The sequence below is a fragment of the Cervus canadensis genome, chromosome 6, assembly GCF_019320065.1.
Source record: "Cervus canadensis isolate Bull #8, Minnesota chromosome 6, ASM1932006v1, whole genome shotgun sequence".
In the NCBI taxonomy this organism is placed as follows: domain Eukaryota; kingdom Metazoa; phylum Chordata; class Mammalia; order Artiodactyla; family Cervidae; genus Cervus; species Cervus canadensis.
This window is the reverse complement of record NC_057391.1, coordinates 81,758,292-81,782,294: the sequence shown is the minus strand read 5'-3', so window position 1 is coordinate 81,782,294 and position 24,003 is coordinate 81,758,292. Positions and strand designations below refer to the sequence as shown.

The following is a 24,003-nucleotide window of genomic DNA, read 5'->3' as shown; positions in this document are numbered from 1 at the left end:
CCAATTTCCAAGAACTACATTGAACTGTAGCTGGGTTCAAATCTAGTGCACACAAACAGCTTACAAAGTGTCACACATTTAGAATTCCCGCCCCATCACATCAGTTAGGGCTCCTCTCGTTTCTCCTCTTTTCCCCGGGAAGCAAAACAGCAGGCGGCTTGGAACAGTCATGTCCACAGTTTTTCTGGCTTCAGTAACCTGTCTCTGCCCCCTTTCTCAATCGGCCAAAGGAAATGGGAGACGGTTCCAGAACTCCACCTTCCTTCCTTCCTTTCCTCTTCTTTTTCATCATCCTGTTTTTTTTTTTTTAAACCTTCTCTACCTGTTCTTTTCCTTTCTTTATAAATAATGATGTTTTTATAAAATACGGAGAATGCTGGGGAAATCACAAGAAAGGAGATCTTCTTTTTAAGCCATAGGGCCAAAGAGGGGAAAATAAAATGTGTGTGACAGTCAAGACTTCTTACTGCAGTGTGTGTGTGTGTGTGTGTGTGTGTGTGTACACTGCATCTAAGAGCCCATTCTCAAGCTACCTACCAAACTATGGAAACAACCCTTCATTGCAAGAGGAATTGGTCTCTTATTCATCAAGTCCATGGCGAGGCAACAATAGCACCTGCTTCTGTTGTGTCATGCACGACAAGTCTCCTGAAATTTGCTGTCCTCAAGATTTACTAGGGGGGTTTCGTTCAAGGTTACCACTGCCATGAAATGCAGGCATCTACCTCCAATAAGATCATATCATTAAAACTCACTATCCTGGTCCTCAGCTGCTTACACTGAATACTAATTTCTTACCAGCCCCATGGGAGGCGGCATAGCATACGACAGTGGTTCTCCAAGTGTGGTCCCTGGACCAAACAGCACAGCATCACCTGGGAACTTGTTCAAAGCGAAAATAGCAGAAGTTCACCCCACGCCAACTGAAATCAGAAACTCTGAGGCTGGGCCCAGCAATCGCTGTTTTAATAAGCCATTCAAGGGATTCTGGTCCAGTGGTTAAGAGCAGAGACTCTGTTACCACTTGGGGTTTGAATCCTGACTGCCAGTCAGCAAGGTGTCATTCAGGGCAAGTCACCTCATTGTTCTGTGCTTAGTCTCTTCATCTGTAAGAAGGAAATGACAATGACTTATCTCACAGAGGATCTGTGAGCACTAAATCAGTTACTATGTGTGAAGCTCTGAGAACCATTGCTGGCACAGGATAAAAGTTAGCTATTAAATGAGTTAAGGTACATAGAGCATTTATGGCCTGACAATTCATAAGCACTACAAGTTACCATTAGCTACTCTTATTTCTTGTATACCATCTTATTGTTGAGCCTCAATGGGAAGTAACCTGCACTTCTCAGAAATCAACAGGCAGGCCATATTGCTACATGGTAAATTGCATCTTCTTGTTACAGAGAAGTTAATCACTTGTAGTATGAAAATGATAAAACCAGGAATACAGAATTCGTATTTTAGGGGTGAATCAAAACTCTTTAGAACTCAAATTCCAGACATTACACTTGTTGATGAAGAAATGTATGATTCATTTCTGTGTCTGTCTATGGCCAGATTCCCCACACACTGAGTCCATAAATGGTCTGGAAGCTAAAAGGGACATATTTCTTTATCTCTACTTCTTCTTTACATCCTTTTCACGATATTATGGTTTCTTCCCTCTGCGTTTGATCTTAGCCAAAAGTCCAAGAAGTGAAGGTACTCGTCTCAAATACCGTAGCTATTAAACATGTGTTGGTTAAACCATAGCTAAAATGGCAAATCACATTTATAAGATATGTTGAGCAGCACCTGTGTGACTAGGCCATTGTGAGAAACCAAGACGACCAAAAAAATCTATAATTTCCATCCCTTGGAGCCATGACATTTTCCTTGTATGAATTACCCACCATTAAATCCGGCCATCTTAATCTGTCTGAGCCACTGGTTCTAATATGTGACAGAAATTAAGTTATATCCAGAAGAATAAGCATACAAAGCAAACAAAAATTTAATCCAAATTGTAAATGAAAGCCATATACTTTAGAGTTAGCTTCTTTAGTCTATTGATGTTTTCTGCCCACAAGCATGACATTAGTGTCTGGTAAAAGTAAAAACTAGTACAGATTCATAGACAATGGTAAAGATATCTGTAATGCTGAACTGTAACATTCCAGCTACTACATTTGTCTTCACGTTTGTCCACAGGAATACGGTTTCTTACATTTCATCAATGATGGTTTATTTTCAAAAATATTTCCACCTCTCCTTTGCACCTTATCATCACTAATAAATGGGTCTAGACCAGCCTGAAATGCCACTGTGAAAAGACTGGTATTGATTTTCCTCTTCCCACAAGTAGGGAAGGTCAAGCAATGAAAAGAACATAAACTTTCACATACAGAAAGAGCTGAATTCAGGCTTCCCACGTGGCTCAGTGGTAAAGAATCCGTCTGACAACGCAGGAGACATGGACTCGATCCCTGACCTGGGAGCATCCTACATGCCAAGCAGCAGCTAAGCCTGTGCGCCATAACTATTGAACCTATGCGCTGGAGCCTGGGCATTGGAACTACCGCAGCCTGCACCCTAGAGCCTGTGCTCAAGAGGAGCCACTGAAATGAGAAGCCCACGCACTGTCACTAGAGGGTAGCCCCCACTCACCGCAACTAGAGAAAAGCCTGTGAAGCAACAAAGACTCAGCATGGCCAAAAATAAATATATAAGAAGAAAACTGCTTTGAAAAAAGAGAAAGAGCTGAACACACGTTAACATTTCTAAGGCCAGGCCACTATCTGAACTTGAGGCTGAAAATACCCATGTTATAGCCATGTTTTCAGGAGTAAACAGGGTAAATCATACAAAGCACAGGATCTAGCATGAGCTGGGCACTCAGTGAATATCAGTCCCTTTCTCCTTCCCTTCCTTTTGTTCCTCTCTTTAACAAATGGTAGAAGAGAATCTCAACATTTCAAAATAAGGGAGAAATATTTCTGAATTAATAGCACATTGTAGGGTGCTTTAAGCAATATAAAAATCAACTTAAGGACTTCCCTGGTGGCCAGTGGTAAAGAGTCCACCTGCCAATGCAAGGGACATGGGTTTGACCCCTGGACCAGGAGGATCCTACATGCTTTGGGGCAGTTAAGCCCCATGTGCCACAACTACTAAAGCCCGAAGGCTCTAGAGCAGGGGTCCCCAGCCCCCGGGCCTTGGACCAGTAGCAGTCCGTGGCCTGCTAGGAACTAGGCCACATGGCAGGAGGTAAGCGGTGCCCCATCACTCCTCATCCCTCGAATTACCGCCTCAACAAGACCCACCTCCCGACATCCACGGAAAAGTTGTCTTTCATGAAACCAGTCCCTGATGCCAGAAAGGTTGGGGACCGCTGCTCTAGAGCCACGACTACTGAGTCCACACACCCAAAGCCTGTGCTCTGCAACAAGAGAAGCCACAGCAATGAGAAGCCAGCACACTGCGGCCAAGAATAGGCCCTCCTTGCCGCAACTAGAGAAGATCCGCACGTAGCGATGAAGACCCAACACAGCCAAAAATAAAGTAATAAAATTTTTAAAAAATCAATTGAAAAACTAATACATGCTGACTATAAAACTATATAAGTACTGACAAGAGTAAAGGAGGAGAAAACATGTCACCCATTGCCCCATTTCACGTGGTGAGTACTCTGGCACGTTTCACGCCAGTCTTCTTCCAGTACACGGGGATTATACTGTCCCGTTTTTATCACTTAATGTTAATGCCAACACATTGGATATATTTTATTTATGCACTTTTAAAACATGTGTTTTTTTTTTTCTTTATTAGGGAAAAAACTCCCGCCTCTCCCTATACCCCGTATGCCACTGTGCTGGGAATAGGACACTGGCTTTAGAAGACAAGAGGAGGCAACATCCCGTGGGGGAAATCAAGGAAGACGTCAAACTAGAAATGGTCTCAAAAGATGGCCAGCACTTTGACAACTAGAAGAAGCTGCAGGTAGGAAAAAAGAGGATGTGAAAGAGCAGCAAACAAGAGGAAACCCAGTGTGGCTCAATGGTGGGGATGGTGGAGAGCGAAGAAACCCTGCAGTTAAAGCTGGTAGGACAGAACTCTCGTTTATTTGGAAATAGAAATGTTAGTTGGTCAAAACTGCCATCTAAGCAAAGCGCAGCACAGTAGCTTTAATTGGAATCATTCATGATGAAGCCATTTATAAAGAAATGTAAGCAATATAATGAAAAGGATACAAGTTAAGGTTTGGGAGAGGCAAGGGGCATGCATGAGTATGGCTGAGGATGGACAAACACAGAGACAGTCAAGTCTCACTACTATTACCAACATTAGCTTATGCAAAGTCACTTAAGTGTGTCTGACTCTTTGTGACCCCATGGATTATAGTCTGCCAGGCTCCTCTGTCCATGGGATTCTCCCGGCAAGGATACTAGAGTGGGTTGCCATGCCTTCCTCCAGGGCATCTTCCCGACCCAGGGACTGAACTGGCATCTCTTACACCTCCTGTACTGGCAGGCAGGTTCCTTACCACTAGTGCCACCTGGAAGCCCAACACCAGCCTGAGGGCTTTCCAAATGTATAGTATAAAGTCAAGCCCTTTACGTGTCTTATCTGAGTTGGTCTTCAGAGCAATCCATTGAGAAAAGTATTATTACTATTCCATTTTAGAGATCAGAAAACTGAAGTTTAGGTTAAATGACTCAGGTTTAACTTCTCCCACAATAAGTTAAAGAGCCACTTTTGAACTTAAATCTGTATGATTACAAAGGTACAATGAAGAACAGAAAACTGGAACCTAAAATAGTCTTCGCTAAAGATTTTATAACAAATTATTATTGTTACAGACCTTTGTTTTGTTATTGTTGTGTAGCCACTAAGTTGTGACTGACTCTTCTGTAACACCATGGACTACAGCCTGCCAGGCTCTTCTGTCCATGGGATTTCCCAGGCAAGAATACTGGAAAAGTGAAAGTGAAAGTTGCTCACTCTTGACTAACTCTTTACGACCCCAGGCTCTTCTGTCCATGGAATTCTCTAGGCAAGAATACTAGAGTGGGTAGCTGTTCCCTTCACCAGGGGATCTTCCCAATCCAGGGGTCGAACCCAGGTCTCACAGGCGGATTCTTTACCATCTGAGTCACCAGGAAAGCCCATAGATCTTTGTTTTAGGAATACTAAAATCATCCAAGACCCACACTAAAATGCTCAACTGATGAGACAAAATAAGAAAAGTCAGTACGATGGAGGAAGGATAACCTGTTTAAAGCCATCTGTTAACATATGGTGCTGGAGCAGTTGTACATTCACAGGCAAAGAAAAAAAAGAACCTCAACCTAAGCTTCAGACTTCAAAATTAATTCAAAGTGGATCATTCAAGACATTTACTTAAATTTAAAACGTAAAACTACAAAATCATCCCAAGGATGATTCTGGAAAACATTTGGGAAAAAATAGATGTTTCAGTTTTAGCTGTAGGTAATATGAAGATACCAACGAAGACAGACAATAGTAGGTGCCAGGCAGGGCGCTAAATGTTCTCCGTGCCTTGCACCTCACTGAAACCTTTCACATGCCAGGAGGCAGAGACCGACTACGCTTCATGCTGCGGCTGCAACAACTGCTGCTGCAGAGGTCGGAGCTGCCCAGTTGCCAGCAGAGCCCAACACCTGTCTGCCCTGTGGTGCCGACTGCCTGCTGCTGCCACTGTCTTACCTTAGAAATGGTGAATATTTGACTAAAAAAAAAAAAAAAAAAAAAGACTTATTTCTTGGACACATCAGACTTGTAAAGGCACCTGAACAAAGTTCAAGTCAAGATGGAAGTAACAGCCAGGTGGACCAGGGAATGTATTCCTTCCGTCACCCCTTTTCACTCACCCTCCCTAGACCAGAGTCGAGGCCAAGGGCCAAGTGCCTATCCTTGCCAATCTGCAGGTGGCATGGTCAGGGAGTGCCCTCCGGCTGCAGACAGTCTTTATATCTCAATTCCACAGTGGCAGGCACGGACTTTCAAGAGAACAGAAGTCGGGGCCTCCAGACGAGCGCCCGGACTTCTACGTGGCCTACTGGGTGGACTCTGGACTCCACGGAGGCCTTTCATGTCGTGGGATCATTACCGATAGAGACTGCCTATCTGTCCATGGGAGTTCTCATCAGCTCTGGCCGGCAATGGGAAAACACATCATTACCCAAAACTGGCGAGCTACTGGTCAAGCAAGCTGCTGCTTGTCCCACAGTAAAGCCTAACCTGCAGAAAGAGTGCTGGAGCCCACTGTGAGAAGCTTCAGCACCGTGAGGGTGCTCCCTCACGGTCCTATTACTTGCCTCCACCTTCCTTCTTTTTGCCTGATGGCAAGAGGAACACGGGCATCATCCATGTGCCAGGACTTCAAAGCAGACACGGCCTCTGAACAGCTGAGTAGGGGGCTGTCCAGGTATGGAAGGGTTAAGGCGTGTCCTGTGCTGTTGGCCCTCGGTTATTATCACTTTGAAAAGCTGTGGGTTTACAGGAAGAGTGTGAGAATGCTGCAGCTTTCCCGGCCAACATTTGGTTCCCATTACCGTGAATAATCTCTCTCCGCCCTCTCTCCCCAACCCCCACCCTGCTTCTACTTTTTCCACATTTTATATTAAAAGTACATCAAACACTTTTCTTCCTTTTTCATATTTTCCTTAAGCTTCCCTTCACTCAGCTTGCCGGCTTCTGTGACTTTTCTGGTTATCCAGGACTGAGGGAGGGGAAAGGGTAAGCCTCCTTGGATGAAATCAGTCGAAAACAAAAGCAGGAGGGGAGAGCACTTGAGCAGTGCAGGGCTCGGGAAAGAAGCTACCGCACAGGGATTCTTCCTGGTCTTAACTGATACCCACAAAGAGCCCACTGGGAAGTCTTTTAGCCTCCTGCCTCTCAGCCCCATCTCAGCTGTATTCTTGCCTGAACATAAAGCATCTCTAAGATAACATATCTGAAGATAGGTCTTTGCCTAATTTCATCAGCAGAAAAAAAGAGCAGAGAATTTACAGGAAAGGAAGAAGTGATAGTCCAAGGAACAGATGCTGGCAAGTGTGGGGAGAAAGAGCACACTGCGGGTTGGAGGGGGCAGTGGTACAGCCATTTGAGAGCCCTTCTTGAGGCCAATTTTATAGTATCTATATGCATTCAAAGTGTACATATCATTTGATCCAACAAATTGTACTTCTTGGAAAGTATTCTATAGAAATACTTGCAGGTGTGTACAAAGATACATGTATGAAGCATTCACTGAAGATGCCTAAACTGGATGTGATTTAGTGTTCTTTAACAGGAGAATCACAAAATAAATTACGGTACAGTCATCTTTTGGAAGACTACATAGTGGTTAAGAATATTCAGATAAGCTTATATAGGGACTTCCCTGGTGGTCCAGAGGTTGACTCTGTGCCTCCACTGCAGGGGCCATCAGTCTGATCCCTGGGTAGGGAACTAAGATCCCCCATGCTGCCCAGCTGGGCCAAAAAAAAAGATAAGCTTATAGAAACAAACTGGAGAAACATGGCAACACTAGGGAGGAAAAAAGTCACAGAACAATATAGAGAAAAATATACAAATCAACCTTTTAACTGTGGCTACCTCTAAGGAGGTGACTTAATTGCTTCATAATATATATATTTCTGCTAGATTATTTTATGATGTGGCTACATGTGTGTATTATTTGTATAGTTAATTTTTATAAAGTATGAACATAAATATTTCAGTCAATAGAAAACAGGAACATATATAATATATACATGTAGGTGTGCACATGTGTGTGTGTGTGTGTGTGTGTGTATCCTCCCCACCCCCACAAAGCCCTATGTAAACAGTCTTAACTTGGAAGAAATCTGAAACTCAGAAAATTTCTTAACTTCACAATATGTACACCAAGACAGACAAAATGACGGAAATGGATGAACAGGAAAGAAGACATGATGATTCAAAAAGGCCCCAAAGTTTTCAAGGGTTTCCAAGGGCAGAGTTGTGATAATGCAAACAGCAAACACTGGTCAAATTATATGATGCGTTCACTGCAAGGATGGAGGAACAGAATTTTGTGTGTGTGTGTGTGTGTGTGTGTGTGTGGTTGGGGTGGGGGCAGGAGGAAGAAGAACAAGAATGCTAAACTTTCATCTTCTGATAGGAATTTAATAACTAATATATAAAATAAAAAGCCCTCAGATGGAAGATAAACATGAGTTAGAAATATGAAAGTAAATAACAGAAGAAATAGCTAAAAAAAAAAGTTGAAAGCAGTTATCTCTGGATTGTGGAAATTAAGGTTGGGTAGCAACGAGAGAAGAAGGGGCAGGGGATTCCCATTTTCATTATAAACTTTATAGAATTGCTAAACTTTTAAAACTATATACTTGAATTATTGTAGGAACCAGTTCCAAGATGGCCCCCAATGCTCCCCACATCCTGGTATTCATATCCTGGGTAATCCTCTCCCACAATGAATGGAGCTGGCCTGTGTAAACAGTAGGATATTGCAAAAATGATAGTGTATTTGAAAAATTTAAACATAAGAGCTGAAACTATAAAACTCTTCAATGAAAACAAAGGGCAAAAGCTTCAGGACACTGGATTTGACAATGATTTCTTGGATATATGCCAAAGGCACAATGAAGAAAAAATTAAAAAAAAAAAACAAACAGTGTACTTCATCACAATTAAAAACTTTGTGCATTAAAGGATACTATCAACAGAGTAAAAATGCAATCCACAGAATGGGAGCATATTCTAAATTTTCAAATCATATATCTGATAATCCAAATATACCCCAAATATATACAGAACTCCTAAAACTCAACAACAAAAGAGCCAAACTCAATTTAAAAATGGGCAAAGGACCTGAATAGACATTTTTTCTATAAAAATTTATACAAATGATCAAGAAGTATATGCAGAGATGCTCAGCATCACAAATCATTCCTGCTGCTGCTGCTAAGTCGCTTTAGTCGTGTCCGACTGTGCGACCCCATAGACGGCAGCCCACCAGGCTCCCCCGTCCCTGGGATTCTCCAGGCAAGAACACTGGAGTGGGTTGTCATTTCCTTCTCCAATGCATGAAAGTGAAAAGTGAAAGTGAAGTCGCTCAGTCATGTCTGACTCTTAGCAACCCCACGGACTGTAGCCTATCAGGCTCCTCCATCCATGGGATTTCCCAGGCAAGAGTACTGGAGTGGAGTACCATTGCCTTCTCTGATCACTAATCATTAGGGAAACACATATCAAAACCCCCAATGATATACCACCTCACACCCATCAGGATGGCCACTATTAAAAAAAAAAATGTTGGCAAAGATATGGAGAAATTGAAATGCTTGTGTGCTGTGGGTGGAAATTTGAGATGGTTCAGTTGCACTGGAAGACGGTCTGGAAGTTTCTCAAAAAGTTAAAAATAGGAACTTCCCCAGTGGTTGAGTGGTTAAGAATCTACCTTGCAATGCAGGGGATGAAAGTTCAATCCCTGGTCGGGGAACTAAGATCCCATATGTTGTGGAGCAACTAAGCTGGTGCACTGCCAACTACTGAGCCCACACACCACAACGAGAGAGGCTCTGCAATGCAACAAAGATCCCAAGTGCCACAACTAAGACCTGATGCAGCCAAATAAATAAATAATAAATTAAACAAAATTAAAAACAGAATTGCTTTTCTACTCCAAGGAAACACTAAATTGTGGATGGTGCTGGTGTTCTAGGAGGCGACCACAGGAGGTGACCACAGCAACTTCCGCAGCGGTATGGGTGGCAGCTGAGCCAAGGCCACAGAGCTCACTCGGGGAGGCTGAGGACAGACAGTGGCTCCCTGTCACCAGGCCAGGCTGCTGGGTCATGGACATGAAGACCAAATCTCTGCAGGAAATATATCTCTTCTCCTTGTTCATCAAGGAGTCTGAAACCATGGATTTTTTTCCTGGAAAAAATGACCCTAAAGGGTGAGCTTGAAGATCACACCTGCGCAAAAGCAGACCCACCCTGGCCAGCAGACCAGGTTCAAGGCATCTGTTGCCACTGAGGACTGACTACGTGTCAATCTGGGTAAGCAATCCAAGGAGGCAGCCACTGCCATCCCCAAGGCCACTGCCCTGGCCAAGCTCTCCATTGTTGCTGTGTAGTAAGGCTACTCAGCGAGCAAGATCAGCAAGCCCCACACTGTCCTTTGCAAGGTGACGAGCCACTGCGGCTCTGTGCCGGTGTATCTCATCCCAACCCCAAGGGCACTGGCAGGCTCCGGGCTCTTGTGTCCAAGAAACTGATGGCCAGTGTCAATCTACCATGCCTTGTCCGGGGGGCTGCACTGCCACCCTGAGCAACTTAACCATGTCTACCTTTGATGCCATCTCAGAGAGCTACAGCTAACTCACCTTGACCTCTAGAAAGACATCATGTTCACTAAGTCTCCCTCTCGGGAACTCACTGACCTAAGAGCTACGTCAGAGTCTCTGTGAAGAAGACCCAAGCCCGGCCATGGTCATCGTATAGAGTTTTTATACAAGAAAGATAAAGTGAATTAATTATGCTTGAGGAAAAAAAAAAAAGAATTATCATATGACTCAGCAATTCCACCCTGCCTATATACCCAGAAGATGAAAGCAGGGCCATGAGCAACTATTTGTACATCCATGACAATAGCAGCATTATTCACAACAGCCAAAAGGCAGAAGCAACCCGAGAGTCCATCGACGGATGAATGGATAAACAAACTGTGGGATATACATATGATGGACGTTTTTCAGCCTTAAAAGGAAGGAAATTCTGACACATGTCACAACGTGGAGGAACTCTGAGGACACTGTGCTAAATGAAATAAGCCAGACACAAAAGGACACATACTGTATAAATTTCACTCACATGAGGCACCTAAAGCAGTCAAACTTAATAGAGCCAGAAAGTGGAAGGATGCTTGCTACAGGCTGACGGAAGGAGGATGGGGAGTTATTTTTTAATTGGCACAGAGTTTCAGTTTTGCAAGATAAAAAGAGATCCTGAAGTAGATGGTGGGGATAGCTGCACAATAATACAATGGAGTTAATGCTACTAAACTGCACACTTAAAAACGGTAAATTTTATGTATATTTGTTTGCGATGAAAAATTTTTTAAAAAAATGACTGTATAAGAGCTAGGGTCATAAAAGACACGTGGGTTTTGTCTTTCTCTGAGGTCACTCATTCCGGGGGAAGCCAGCTGCCATGTCATGAGGACACACAGGCAGCCCGGTGGAGAAGTCCATCTGCTGCAGAACCTCCTGCCAACAGCCAGCCTGAACTCATCATCCACGTGAGGGTGAGCATCACAGAAGGGGATCCTTGGCCCCAGGCAAGCCTTCCGATGACAGCAGCCCTCCTGGCTGACATCTAAACTGCCACCTCGTGAAAAGAGCCTGACCCACAGAAAGTGAGAAAAGACATGTTTACTGTTTGGCTGCTACAAGGTTGAGGTAATTTATTAGGCAGCAATAGATCACTTCTGCAACTACTTAGATAAATGTGAAAAGGAAAAGAGAAATCAGTTTTCACGCATTATCCTATCAGGGTAGCCTGCTGTCCTAGTAAAGGGCGTGTCAGGGTGCATTACCACGACGGTGGGCTGCTGCATTGGGATGCATCTCTTCATTAACGCTTTACGAGAGAGATTCTCAACTACTCGGTGCTGAGAAAACTTCACAAGTGTGTAACGTGTGACCAGTAGTATATAAAGTATACTTAATGACATATGTTAGCACGGTGGTAACAGCTGGGTTTGGCAGATGAATCCTGAGCTGGCTGCAGCTGGTGGCATGGCGTAGCGCAAGGTATATTTGCAGTACGTAAGAGGAGAGGTGTTACATCAAGCTGGTGCCAAATACAGATACTGTGTGTGTGCTGGACTATGGAGAGACTTTTCCTCATTGAGTATTTTCAAATCTATCCGCAGTAGTAGTAGTGTTAGTTGCTCAGTCCTGTCTGACTCTTTGTGACCCCACGGACTGTGACCCGCCAGGCTCCTGTGTCCGTGGGATTCTCCAGGCACGAATACTGGAGTGGGTTGCCGTGCCCTCCTCCAGGGGGTCTTTCCAACCCAGGGATTGAGCCCGGGTATCCTGCATTGCAGACAGATTCTTTACCGTGACTTTGCCTCATGAGTATATTCAAGTCTAATCAGGGCAGTCAATAAATCGCACCACTCACCCCTCCACACAGCTCTGAGAAATGACCAGGAGAGGAGTGAAACCGCAGCTCTTTCATGGACACCATAAGACCCTGCTCTACGTTAAAACTGATTCCACCACGTGGAATTCACCTGTTTTGAGAATTGTTTTGAGTCTTTTAAGTCCTTCAAGTGTGTTGAGGAAAATCCTAGTATATGGATGTGTGTTGCAAATGTGAAACAAGTGACAGCCACTCTCATAGCAGGTTTTTAATCAGCTTAGAGTTTTCCCCTCTCTCTGTGTGTGCTCAGTCATATCTGACTCTTTGCGATCCCATGGACTGTAGCCCTCTGGGCTCCTCTGTCCATGGCATTTCCCAGCAAGAATATTGGAGTGCGTTGGTTCTTCTCTAGAGAAGGTCAAAGCTCAAATCCTAAAGATGGCAAGCATGTTGAGCTGTGGCTGGTTAAAGGAGAAAGTCTTAACCTAATTCACCTAAATTTTTGTGGCACCAAAGACAGTATTAGGGGAAGAGCTGCCTAGGTGGAAGTCTGGTCTGGGATTATGAACCTATATATTTAAAGTCATTTAGCATATGTTAAACTGGTGGATACTATGTGCCAGAACCCTGGGGTAGGAAATGGCAACCCACTCAGTATTCTTGCCTGGAAAATTCCATGGACAGAGGAGCCTGGCGGGCTACAGTCCATGGGGTCACAAAGAGTCAGACACGACTGAGCGATTGAGCACACACACATGTCAGACGCCACATTAAGAGCAAGAAGTATAAAGATAAGTAAGTCTGGACTTCTTTGGAAAACCTGTAACACAATGTAAATGACAAAGCTCCAGGCAAGCAGGAGGCCTCTGTGTGGGATGATAGTAGAAGGTGCAGAGAATAAGGGTTATCCAGAATGATGGCAAGAATTTGCCAGATATGAATGAGGGAAGGGAAAGACAGAGGAAATATTACACATAAAAACCCAGAAACATTAAAGGAAAAACAAACCTCCAAAACTCTGCTGATTTCTTCAGCTGACATTAATTAAAAGGGCAGATAACGGGATAAAATCCCCTTAGCATGGTGTATCAGGTTCTTGAATTCTTCCATCTCATCCTCAGCACCCCCACATGTGCATACTATGCTCCTGCACCGCGGCCCTCAGGCATGCTCATCCTATCTCCCTGCCTTCACACAGGCTTTGCAATTCTCACTTAGTCAAAAAACAATAATCCATTCTCTGTAGAATCGACTGGGGTCTTCCTCTGATGAAGCTTATTCCTTGAAATGCCAGGATGCTTTTCATTGGAGGTTTTGGTACTGTGACTGTTCTTCACAACAACTATTTCTCACTCATTGGACCAACCGTTTAAGGCTAGTCATCATTCTGGTCTTTGTCCACTCAAAGCTTGGCAGTATCACAGTCATGCAGTGTTTGCTGAACGAACAAATGCATGAAACCATGAACATTCCTCTCTCTGGAGGAGCTCTATGTTCCACCCAAAGAAAGGAAACTAGAATTACCCTTTGAGGACTTAGTGGAATCAAATGGAAAATTCACTGGGTGAGAATTAGAAGTGGGTTCTCATCCTAACTTTACCACCAGGCAGGTACGAGAATTTGCACAATCCACTTAACTTCTCTGGGCCTCAATTTTTAATACCTTTAAAACAGGGTATGGATAGATTGTGTGGATATGTTTACACTTAATTCTCATTTATGGAGCACTTATTCTCTGGCAGGCCCTGTAAAAATGCTTTCCTATATCATTTAATTTTCCGTTGCTCCTTAGGACATACCTAGGAATTTTCAGCATTTTATCCTCATTTAGAGATAAGTACAATAGTTTCAAAGAATCTGCCCGAAGCAACATAGCTGGTAACATTTTCTGGCTAAAAAGGGGAGGGATCCAAATTGGTCTGCCTCTGTAGAACACCTGCTCTCAAACACTAGGTCACAACGTTCAAATGGAAAAACACAGATATTCTAAAATAAAAGGGTTTGGACCTTCTGAAGCCATACAACAGTAGTAATAAATGGCAGTGTTCCTTTAATTTACTTTTTTCTGGGAAGGAGATGCCTTAAGGTGATATGGAGAGGGTGATAGGTATGTGGAAATGCACCAAACAGTCTTCAAAGGGAGGCCATCCTTTCTGGATGAAAGGTCTGAGCCTAGAGAAAAGAAAATGCAAGATGAGATCAAATGGAAAGGGAGGATTAAAAGGATACAGCCTGGCAGAAGGGCAAGGGGAAGAGAGAAGAAAACAGGAAGGGACCCCGAATCAAGCTGACCATGAAGATGGGGGGGCTGGACAGGGGGAGGATGAGGACGGGGCCCAGTGCTGTCAATGGGCAGAGAGGCGGGAGGCAGGTCACCACGCTGAGAGGAGGATCCACAGCATGGAAATTCCAGCCCAAAGGGAAAGGGGACGGGATGACTCTGTTTCTGAAGAACTGAGGGGGGTTAAAAGAGACAGCTCAGCCTGAGCCTGAGAGGAGAAAAAGGGAGAGACTAGTAAGAAAAACAACGAGCCCACAGGTCTGAAAGGAAGAACCTGCAGACTGAAAGAGAGGTGATGACAGCGTGTGCCTGGGATGGACCGTTTAACGCTTTCAACTTGTGCCAAGCTGAGTAATGTGGGCTTCAACTGGGGATGTACCTCAACTCTGGGAGAGACTAGACCCTGCATCAGCAGCAGCATAAGCAAACACTACGGTTTTATAGCAATAAGCAGTATTATTAATACTGAAAAGACGCAGTCGTGGGTAGTGCTCCGTGGTTTCCAAAGCATGTTCACAAGGGTGGTCTCACTGAACCCCTAAGACAATCTGAGCATCTTTGCTTCTCACCTGGCAACATGAGGCTGAAGTTCAGTCAAGTGATTTACTTCCAGCTCAGGAAGCTCCAAGTGGGCCCGAAATTGGCACACGGGTCTTCCTGTCCTTGTGTAGGAATACAACATACCCTGTGCCTTTCATTTACAGTTACAGTTCATTTAAAGCGCTTACAGTTCAGGAGAGCAAGAACAAAGGCAGAGAAGATAACTGCACAAGGGAGAATGTCCTATGCAGCGCAAGAGTGGAGTTCAGGGGAAGAAGCAAATTTGGGGACTGCAGGAAAAGGTCTGCGGGAACCGAAGACGGGATGGGAGAAAGGACTACTTAAGCAAAGAGGCAAGGAGGTAGAAAAAGTTCAGCGTGGGCTTTAGAGGGTGGCCCTTGCTGCCCTTTCCTCTTGCCTGGAAAATCCCATGGACGGAGGAGCCTGGTGGGCTGCAGTCCATGGGGTCGAGAAGAGTCGGACACGATTGAGTGACTTCACTTTCACTTTTCACTTTCATGCATTGGAGAAGGAAATGGCAGCCCACTCCAGTGTTCTTGCCTGGAGAATCCCAGGGACGGTGGAGCCTGGTGGGCTGCCGTCTATGGGGTCGCACAGAGTCAGACACGACTTAAGTGACTTAGCAGCAGCAGCTGCCTACCCAGTCCTTGCCCCCTACCAGCACAGCAGAGGCAAGTGCAACCCTTTAACAAAAATGAAAACTAATACCTGTAAAACCAGGTATTGTTTCGTCTTGGTGAACAAGATCTACATTCATGAAATTTACTCTTGAGTCCAAAAGCTGTCAGGATTGCGTGCTCGGGGGTGGGGTGGGGTGTCACGTGTTCTTTTGGAAAAGGGAGATGTTCTACTGTCAGAGTGATGCTCTAAATCCTGACAGAAATGTAGGAACTCCAATTTTTCAAAACTTACTATTTTCCCAAAATGGAAGAAGACTGTTTGCCTCTCCTTTGGCAGTGATCAGAAAAGATTAGAGCTGAAAATGGAAGAAGGCTATCTCACAGCAGTCACAGAAAAAAGGGAAAAAAAGGGGGAGTGGGGTGGGTATGCTTAGCACCTTATTCCACAATTTTATATTTACCCTCCCAACACGCAAGTTCCATTGTGTACTCTATGCACACATAGGAAAGAAAAAAATGTGATATGGGAACACAGTGAGGGAATCTGTGAAGTGCTGAAACAGCATACCTGGCAGCTGCTGAAACAAAACTTCAAAGATTTGGCTTCTTTGAAAAGCCATCAGGCAGGACCCCACCCACGCCCCCTGCGAGCCGCAGCTTCCCTGGGAGCTGGTACACGTAACCACTTCCGCATGTTTGGCTCTGTTCCCCAGGGCTCTGGCAACTCTGTAGGCCAAGCGAGAACTGCCAGCCAGGCAGGTGGGGGACTGGGGGCTGGGTAAGTGGAGGGAAGCAAGACCTCTCCTCACCAACTAGTCATGGGCGTATCCCAGAAAATAAAATAATAATGCGAGGATCTGCTTAAAAAGCCCCTTCCTCTCAGCCAGCCCAGCTCTTGCTTAAACACTAGTAATTGGTTAAACACTAGTAATTCAGAAGCTCTGAGCATTTGAGATTCCCAAGGTATTAAAATGTGCCCCTTCCAGTACCACAAATTAGTTCAAGAACAGCATCTGTGGTAAATCTCTAGATCTAAACAAAAGAGCCTAATCAAGAATATGCCTTTCTTTGTACTTTTTTTCCCCCCAGCTGACAAGTTTGGGTCTTTATTACATATTTGAACCTTCTGGGTCAACCATCTCGTCCTGTGCTGCCCAGTATGGTAGCCACGAGCCACATGTGGCTTTTGAGTACTTGCAATGTGGCTAGCATGATGAGGAACTGAATTTTTCATTTTATTTAGTTTTAATTAAACATTTTTAAATCCACATATGGCTTGTGGCTACCATATTGGATAGCACTGATCTAGCCACTTATTCACCAAACATTTACTGAGCATTTATTACAGCAAAGTGTAAGGATATAAAGATTTGTAAGACTCAGTCTCTGCCCCTCAAAAGCTTACACTCTAATACAGGAGGTAAGACAAGTATACAGATAACTATAACACAAGAAAGAGTGGTATGTGTGATAGCAGAGGTAAACAGATAGATTCTCCAGGCAAGAATACTGGAGTGGATTGCCAGGCCCTTTTCCAGGGGATCTTCCCGACCCAGAGATTGAACTCACGTCTCTGCAGTCTCCTGAAGGCAGGCTCCTTACCACTAGCGCCACCTGGGAAGCCCAGATCACTTCTAATACCTAATAAAATGTGAATGTTGTGTAAACAGTTACTGGACTATAGAGAATTCAAGTTTTGCTTTTTGGAACTTTCTGAATTTTTTTTTCCCTAAATACTTCTACATACTACAAGGATGCAGACCTGTGGAGGGCCGAATATAAATCTATCAAATAGAGGACAGAGAGGAGAGAGGAACTACTGCAAAAAACACCAAAAATCTGAAATATTACACATATACACATATTCAGTAAACATCACAACTTATTAGTCAACCAATGTGAAAAGGCTGAAAGTAAAGAGACAGCCATCCTATACTAGGCTGTCAAAGAAAGGATGCCCTTTCACTCCTAAGTACCTTCTAGGAGTGGCTCTCAAGATTCCTGAGGGTCTGGTGGGGTGGGGAGGATGTTGGTAAAAATAAGGGTCTCTGCCTTTTCCTCTTTCACACCCTGCCTCTTCCAAGAGCACCTCTCCCCGCCCCCTCCCTCCCAAGGCCAGAGGGCCTTTCGCTTGTAGGGCACTTTTGATCTCAGATACCTAGAAAGAACTGAAGGGACCTGATGACTTGGGGAGGTGGCTGTGTGAGCTTTGAACTCAATGGAGAAGAAACAGGGCTTCTTTCCCTAGTGTTCATATCATCAGGCTAGGAAGAGCCACAAAGATCAGTTCTCTGGGAATTAAAATTGGACACTAAGCCAGAGCTTCCTCTGAATTATACCTTTTAGGAACATGTGTTTGGTGGATGAGGAATAGAAGGAAGAGAAAATCTAATATTTTCTTGGGATGTCATCAGGGAAGGTTGCAGAAAGCCTAAGCTGAGCTGAGCCTTGTAGGAGGAAAGAGTTTGTACATGCAAAGACATAGGTGAGGAGCTGGGAGTCTGTTCATTCATTCATTCTTTCTTTTACTTAATATTTATTCTTTATGTTTAAGTGCCTTAGTGTTTACCAAGGCACTGGGATACAATAGTGAATAAGACAGCTTACACTTTCATGAAGTATAATCACAGGAAACTAATAGGATAAGCATTACAGAATGGTATAAGGATGGGAAAATGTACCATTTTGATCCACTGCATTTGGCTGGAACTAAATATGTGAAGAATAAAACTGGAAAGGTAGATTTGGGCCAGATACAGGTATTCACCTTGAAAATGATTTTTTGTTTTGTTTTTCTTTTTATGTTTGTGGTACATTGGAAGCTCTTTTTATTTCTTCCTTAAAAATTTTGTTATCATTATCAGAATTAACAAAATACAAAGAGAATCTTTAAAATAAATAAGGCAAATCAGAAAAACAACCTTGAAAAGTAGAAGCCCATTTGTATCATATTTTCAAGACATAATCTCCAGCTTATCTTTATCAGTAATAAATCAGTATTTTGCTATCTTTGATTTTGTTTTCTATAGTTTCTCACTTACTTGTGACCTAGAGGAATCAGAAAGTATGATTGATGCTTCATAAAGCCCCAACATCAATTTCTAGACTTTTTTAGTTGAATGAACTGAAAAATCTCTTTTACAGTTAGGACCCACCTTGATTTCAGTTTCTATCACTTTAATACATTTTATCAGCCAGACTGGTTCCTACTGATTGTCCCTTGAAAATGCCTGAAACCCCTTGTACATTACCTCTCTTTTTCTCCCTCCCCTTTCCTGCACCAGTCTGTAGACTACATATAATCTAGGACTGTATTTAAACCCTTCCTCTGCAGAGCCTGATCTTTCCACCCATCTCTAGTGCCTTTCCTGAATTGCGAGCTCCTCTGAGCCCATATAAGGGCTTCCCAGGTGGTGCTAGTGGTAAAGAACTTGCCTGCCAACGCAGGAGATTAAGAAATGTGGGTTTTATCCCACAGTCAGGAAGATCCCCTGGAGGAAGGCATGGCAACCCACTCCAGTATTCTTGCCTAAAGAATCCCATGGACAGAGGAGCCAGGTGGGCTACAATCCACGGGGTCGCAAGAGTCGGACACGACTGAAACAGCTGAGCACACATGCATGCACTGAGCCCGTACACCCTCCACTTTAATCACTTGCTCTGTGTTTCATGTGCCAAAAATTATTAGACTCCCAGGGAAGTATTCTCCAGACCGTCCTGCTGAGTGTCAGCTCAAATGTACATGAGCATGCCACACATTTCTTGATCTCATAGATGCTCACATAGAGTCAAGCACGAAGTAAGCACGCAGTTATCTCTTAAATGAGTAACTTTAGCCTCTCTGCCTACCCAAGCCTTAGTTACCCTTCCAGAGTCATTTTTCTTTACCATGAAGCTTTTGCCACTTTCTCCAGTCAGAGTGACCTATTTCTCCTCTGAAGGTGTACCACTCACAGCATAGTCCTCATTGTCTACAATTAAGTACATATTGCCTTACACTGCTTGTATTAATAACTTAAATGACTATCAAATTTCCTCCTTGTGGACAAAGAGACCCTGTCTATTGCTTCCTTCAGAGTCAGCCCCCTGCCTTGCATTTAGGAGATATTCAGTAACATGTTAACTTTTTTAGGATAACATTGTTTTAACAACTACCAGATGAAGCCATTTCCCAGCTGGAACATTACTTATTACCAGTTTCACCTTTCTTTTCAAGTATTTCAATATACTAAATATTTGGTGAAGAAGGTAACAAAACTCTTCTCTTAGGGTCTTGTATTTCAAATGTCAGTGTTTGGGTTCAAGCAGCTAGCAAGATATTTGAGAACACTAATAACATAGACAGATTTTTTCATCTACTCAATTTTCCTTGGTGCAACCCAACTTCACAAGAACATAATTTGATTTCCTGTAGCCTTTAAGTACAACCTATTTATGACCACCACCCCCCTATGGTTTCCTTAACTGTGGGACCAGAAAGCCTGATTTTCTCATCTAAAGATTTTTAGATTATTGTCACATTACTGAGATGCATCCATATTTCACTTTCATCACATAAAGACAGTAAAACTTCTTTTATAAAACCAGGCAAACATGGTATTGATTATTAGCTTTGAAGCCAAATTAATACAAGCCTTAGCCTGATAATTCATGAAAGCCAAAAAACATCCCTTTTCTGCCTCTAAAGCATAAGAACGGTGCAATTAGGACGAGTTCTACTGTTACTTATTATGAGCGCCTGGGCCCGCCACGTGACACTCTGAATTCCCAAACTCTCACATGCTGCCTCTCTCACCTCCAGCCCTTCTCTCATCTCCCAAAGAACACTTGGTTCCATATTGAAATGTTACCTTTTACGTGGAGCTTCTCTATTTTTCCTTAGAGCATTTTAATAGTTTGTAATCAAAATTTTAATACATGGACCCTCACTTCACAATAAAAGCAAGTAATGTAAACCTCAGAGATTAGGTATAACTGCTTTCTCTACTGTGATACAATATGACACTTCACATGTGCAGTGGCCAGCTGCATCTAAACTCAGTGGTATAGCAATACTGTATCTTAAGCAAGTCTAATTTTGTGTTATTCTTTTCTGGAAAAAGAACTGGTACCAAGAACCTACACCCAAACCAGAACTTACACCAAACTTTTGCTCTGCAAAATGGCTGCAGGGATGAGAGAATCTTTACTACTTATCAGATACTACAAGTCTACTGTTTTATTAAAATACAGAATCAAGAGGGTTTTTTCCTTTTAGCCTTTTAAACCCTAGAACTTAAAAATAAAGAATTGATATCTTCTTTGTATTTGGTCAGTAACATGCTGAGAGTTTTTTAGCAGAAAGACGAGCTAAAAAAGATGAGGGTAGGTTGAGGTCTTTATTAGCTAAAGGTTTCAGGGAAGCCAGCTGGTTGTCCTAAATGTGTTGAGTCAACATTAAGTAAGCTGTAACATGGGTCATCAGTGTTTCTCTACAGGAGTCAGAAAGAAAGATACAGTGTTTCTTCACCACTGTGCATCTTTTCAACTCTGTCAGGGCTGGTAACCAGTTACATGGGAAAGATGACAGAAAAACTGTGTGAGAAACTGAAATATGAATTAAGTAACTCTGATAAAACTTCCTAATTCTAGAAAAGGAGTCTCATTCTGTTTGTACATGGACTTTTGTCATTCAGTCCTCTTAAAACCAAAATGTCATCAATTGTGGATGGATATCAAATTACAAAGCGAGTGGCTAAAAAGCAGAGGGTCTCGCCTCCAACAATGACTCTGTATGTGTCTGAGTGTGCAGGTGTGCGCGCTAATCCTGAGGAACTATAGGTAAGGTGGTTTACCTTAGATGCTTGGGGGGTGGGGCGGAAGCAACCTAAATTGGAAACATGCTACACTGGCAAACCACAAAGCGAGCTGCATTTTATTCTGACTTGTAGATAAGAAAAGCTCCCCCGTCTTTCACGCCCGAGTCTGGGCCCAAACATTCCCGAACTTCCTTTGCCTAGGCCCCGGTATGAGGTCCAGCCAGCGAGCTTTGACACACTTCCAAAGTTTTTACCAACATTCCTTCAAAGAGGCAGAAGTCCAGTCATGCTGGCCTTGGCACAGACGCCTATGGCGCTCGGCTCTCTGGGTGCGGGAGAGACTGGAGACTGTCCCGGGGCCTGAACTGACACAGAGCTAACGCCCGAGAGGCCGCGTGTCTGGCTGAGCGAGAAAAGCAGCAGAGAGGACTCCACGCCTTTATCACGCGTGTGCCAGAGGCGGGCGAGACTCAGGCGAAGGAGCGGGGAAGGCTAAAACTCAGGAGGAAGGCGGTCAGGTAAACTGCATTTTCTGGGAACGGAAGGAGGACAAGGAGAGAACTATCACTTCGGCAGCACTCCGAACAAGCAAGAGTTTCCTTTTGGCTTTTAGGCCGCACTCCCCCACCCCCCCACCCCACCACCACCCCCAAAGTGGTTTCTTTTTGTGATTGTGCTCTTTGGCTACAGAGTGTTGTTTATATAACAGGATAAAGTACAAAATTATAAGCTCCAAACTCCTCCAGAGAAAAGCTCTCCCAAAGCTCGACCCCCAGGATGGATGGAAAATATGAGTGTTTACTGGCTGGAACACTGAGCCGCAATGGAAATTTCAACATTGGGGAGAAGATAGCAGAGAGGAAGGGCCTCTTGAGTAGAAAGAAGTCACCCTTCAAGAGAGGGGTCAAAGAGAAGAAAGTCTCTCCTGTTGGCCCCACTCTGATACCCTCCACTCCTCAGCTGCAACGGCCGCATCTCTGCAGCACACCTCCACACTGCCTGTGGCTCACGGCCAGTTTCCTCTAAACCAGATACTAAAACAAGGAGTGGAGGAATCCCACATCCCAAGCAAGTCCAATTGTTAAGTTTCTTCCTTTTTTTTTTCCCACAGGAAGGGAACTAAATGGCATCAAGAATCTACACCCAAACCAGGTATTACATTGGCTGCTTTGACATGCACAACTCAACTAAATCTTGAAACAACTTAATGACGTAGGTATTATCATCTGTGTTTTTAAGCAGATGGGGAAACTGTGGCTCAGAGAAGCTAGGTTAACTTGCTCGAGGTCACATACTCAGTAAGGCAAATTCTAAAGTCCCTTCTCTTTTCACTACACCATGCCATCTTGCTAATAGGGGTCGATGGCCCCCTTCCCTATAAAGTTAACATGCTTTTAAAGAATATACCAATAGAAGCATTTAAAGGACTGGTTCCAGAATAATTTCCCTAAACAAATGGAGAGAATGGAAGCAAAGCCTTTCCATTCTGGTAATTTTTTTGCCTACCTATGGGACTCTCTTTTAAAACCTAGTATCTTCCTCCTCCTAGTCTCTTTATCATGGTTTAAAGAAATGTATGACTTTAAATTTGCTGTCTTAACCATTTTTATGAGTACAGTAGTGTTACATATGGTCACACTGCTATGCAAAAGATCTAACTTCTGCATCTTGCAAAACTGAAACTCTATGGTTATTAAACACTAATTCCCCATCCTCTGTTCCCCTAGCCCTTAGCAATCACCTTTTTACTTCCTGTTTCTACGATTTAGACAACTTTAGATAATTTCATAGGAGTGGAATCCTACAGTATTTGTCTTTTTGTGACTGGCTCATTTCATGCAGCATAATGTCCTCAAGATTCAGCCACGCTGTAGCACGTGGCAGGGTCAATCCTTCCATCCTCTTCTGCACTCCCTTTCTTCTACTTGCTTGTGTCACAAATGTAAATCTTTGTTATATGCTGCCCGACGCAGATTCCTAACCGTCCCACATGTATGTGGCTCCTTCCTGCTGCCAGATGGTAGCCTTTTAGTGATCCAACACCAGGTCTTGAAACTCTTTTAGACCCTACCCAGTCCCCTGCAGAGCTTCCCTGGTGTCTCAGTGGTAAAGAATCCAGCTGCAATGCAGGAGACCCGGGTTCAATCCTTGGGTGAGGAAGATCCCCTGGAGAAGGGAATGGCAACCCACTCCAGTCTTCTTGCCTGGGAAGAGGAGCCTGGCAAGCTACAGTCCATGGGCTCACAAAAGAATCAAGCGCAACTTGGAGACTAAACAATAACAACAATAACAAAGTGGTTGTGCGCTAGGCTAAAAACAGAAGATAGTTCCTGGACAGTAAACTCTGGGAGACGGGACAATTCTGTCTTATTTGTCAGTACTCCACAGCAGCTTTAAAGTTCTAAAGTACAGTTTTAGAACTCTAAATTTTAAAGTTCTAAAATACAGTTGTTTTCCAGAGTGGAAGCCACCTGGGCAAGCAGCCTAGGTCCACGATGTCACAAAAAGGAGGAACAGACTCACAGCTGTGCCTTCAACCTCCCCCGCACCTTTTAACATCGAGGAACAGACAAATCCCCAGGTGGTGTGTGCTAACACAA

The 24,003-nt window shown here is 43.7% G+C and overlaps 1 protein-coding gene and 1 pseudogene across 1 annotated transcript in view; one reads left to right on the top strand and one right to left on the bottom strand.

Annotated features, from left to right (window-relative positions):
- The window catches only part of TTLL5 (tubulin tyrosine ligase like 5), a 306,157-nt gene that overhangs the window by 115,373 nt on the left and 166,781 nt on the right, over positions 1 to 24,003 (bottom strand). The gene's annotated exons all lie outside the window — the stretch shown is intronic.
- Positions 3,240 to 21,767, top strand: LOC122443992 (annotated as a pseudogene).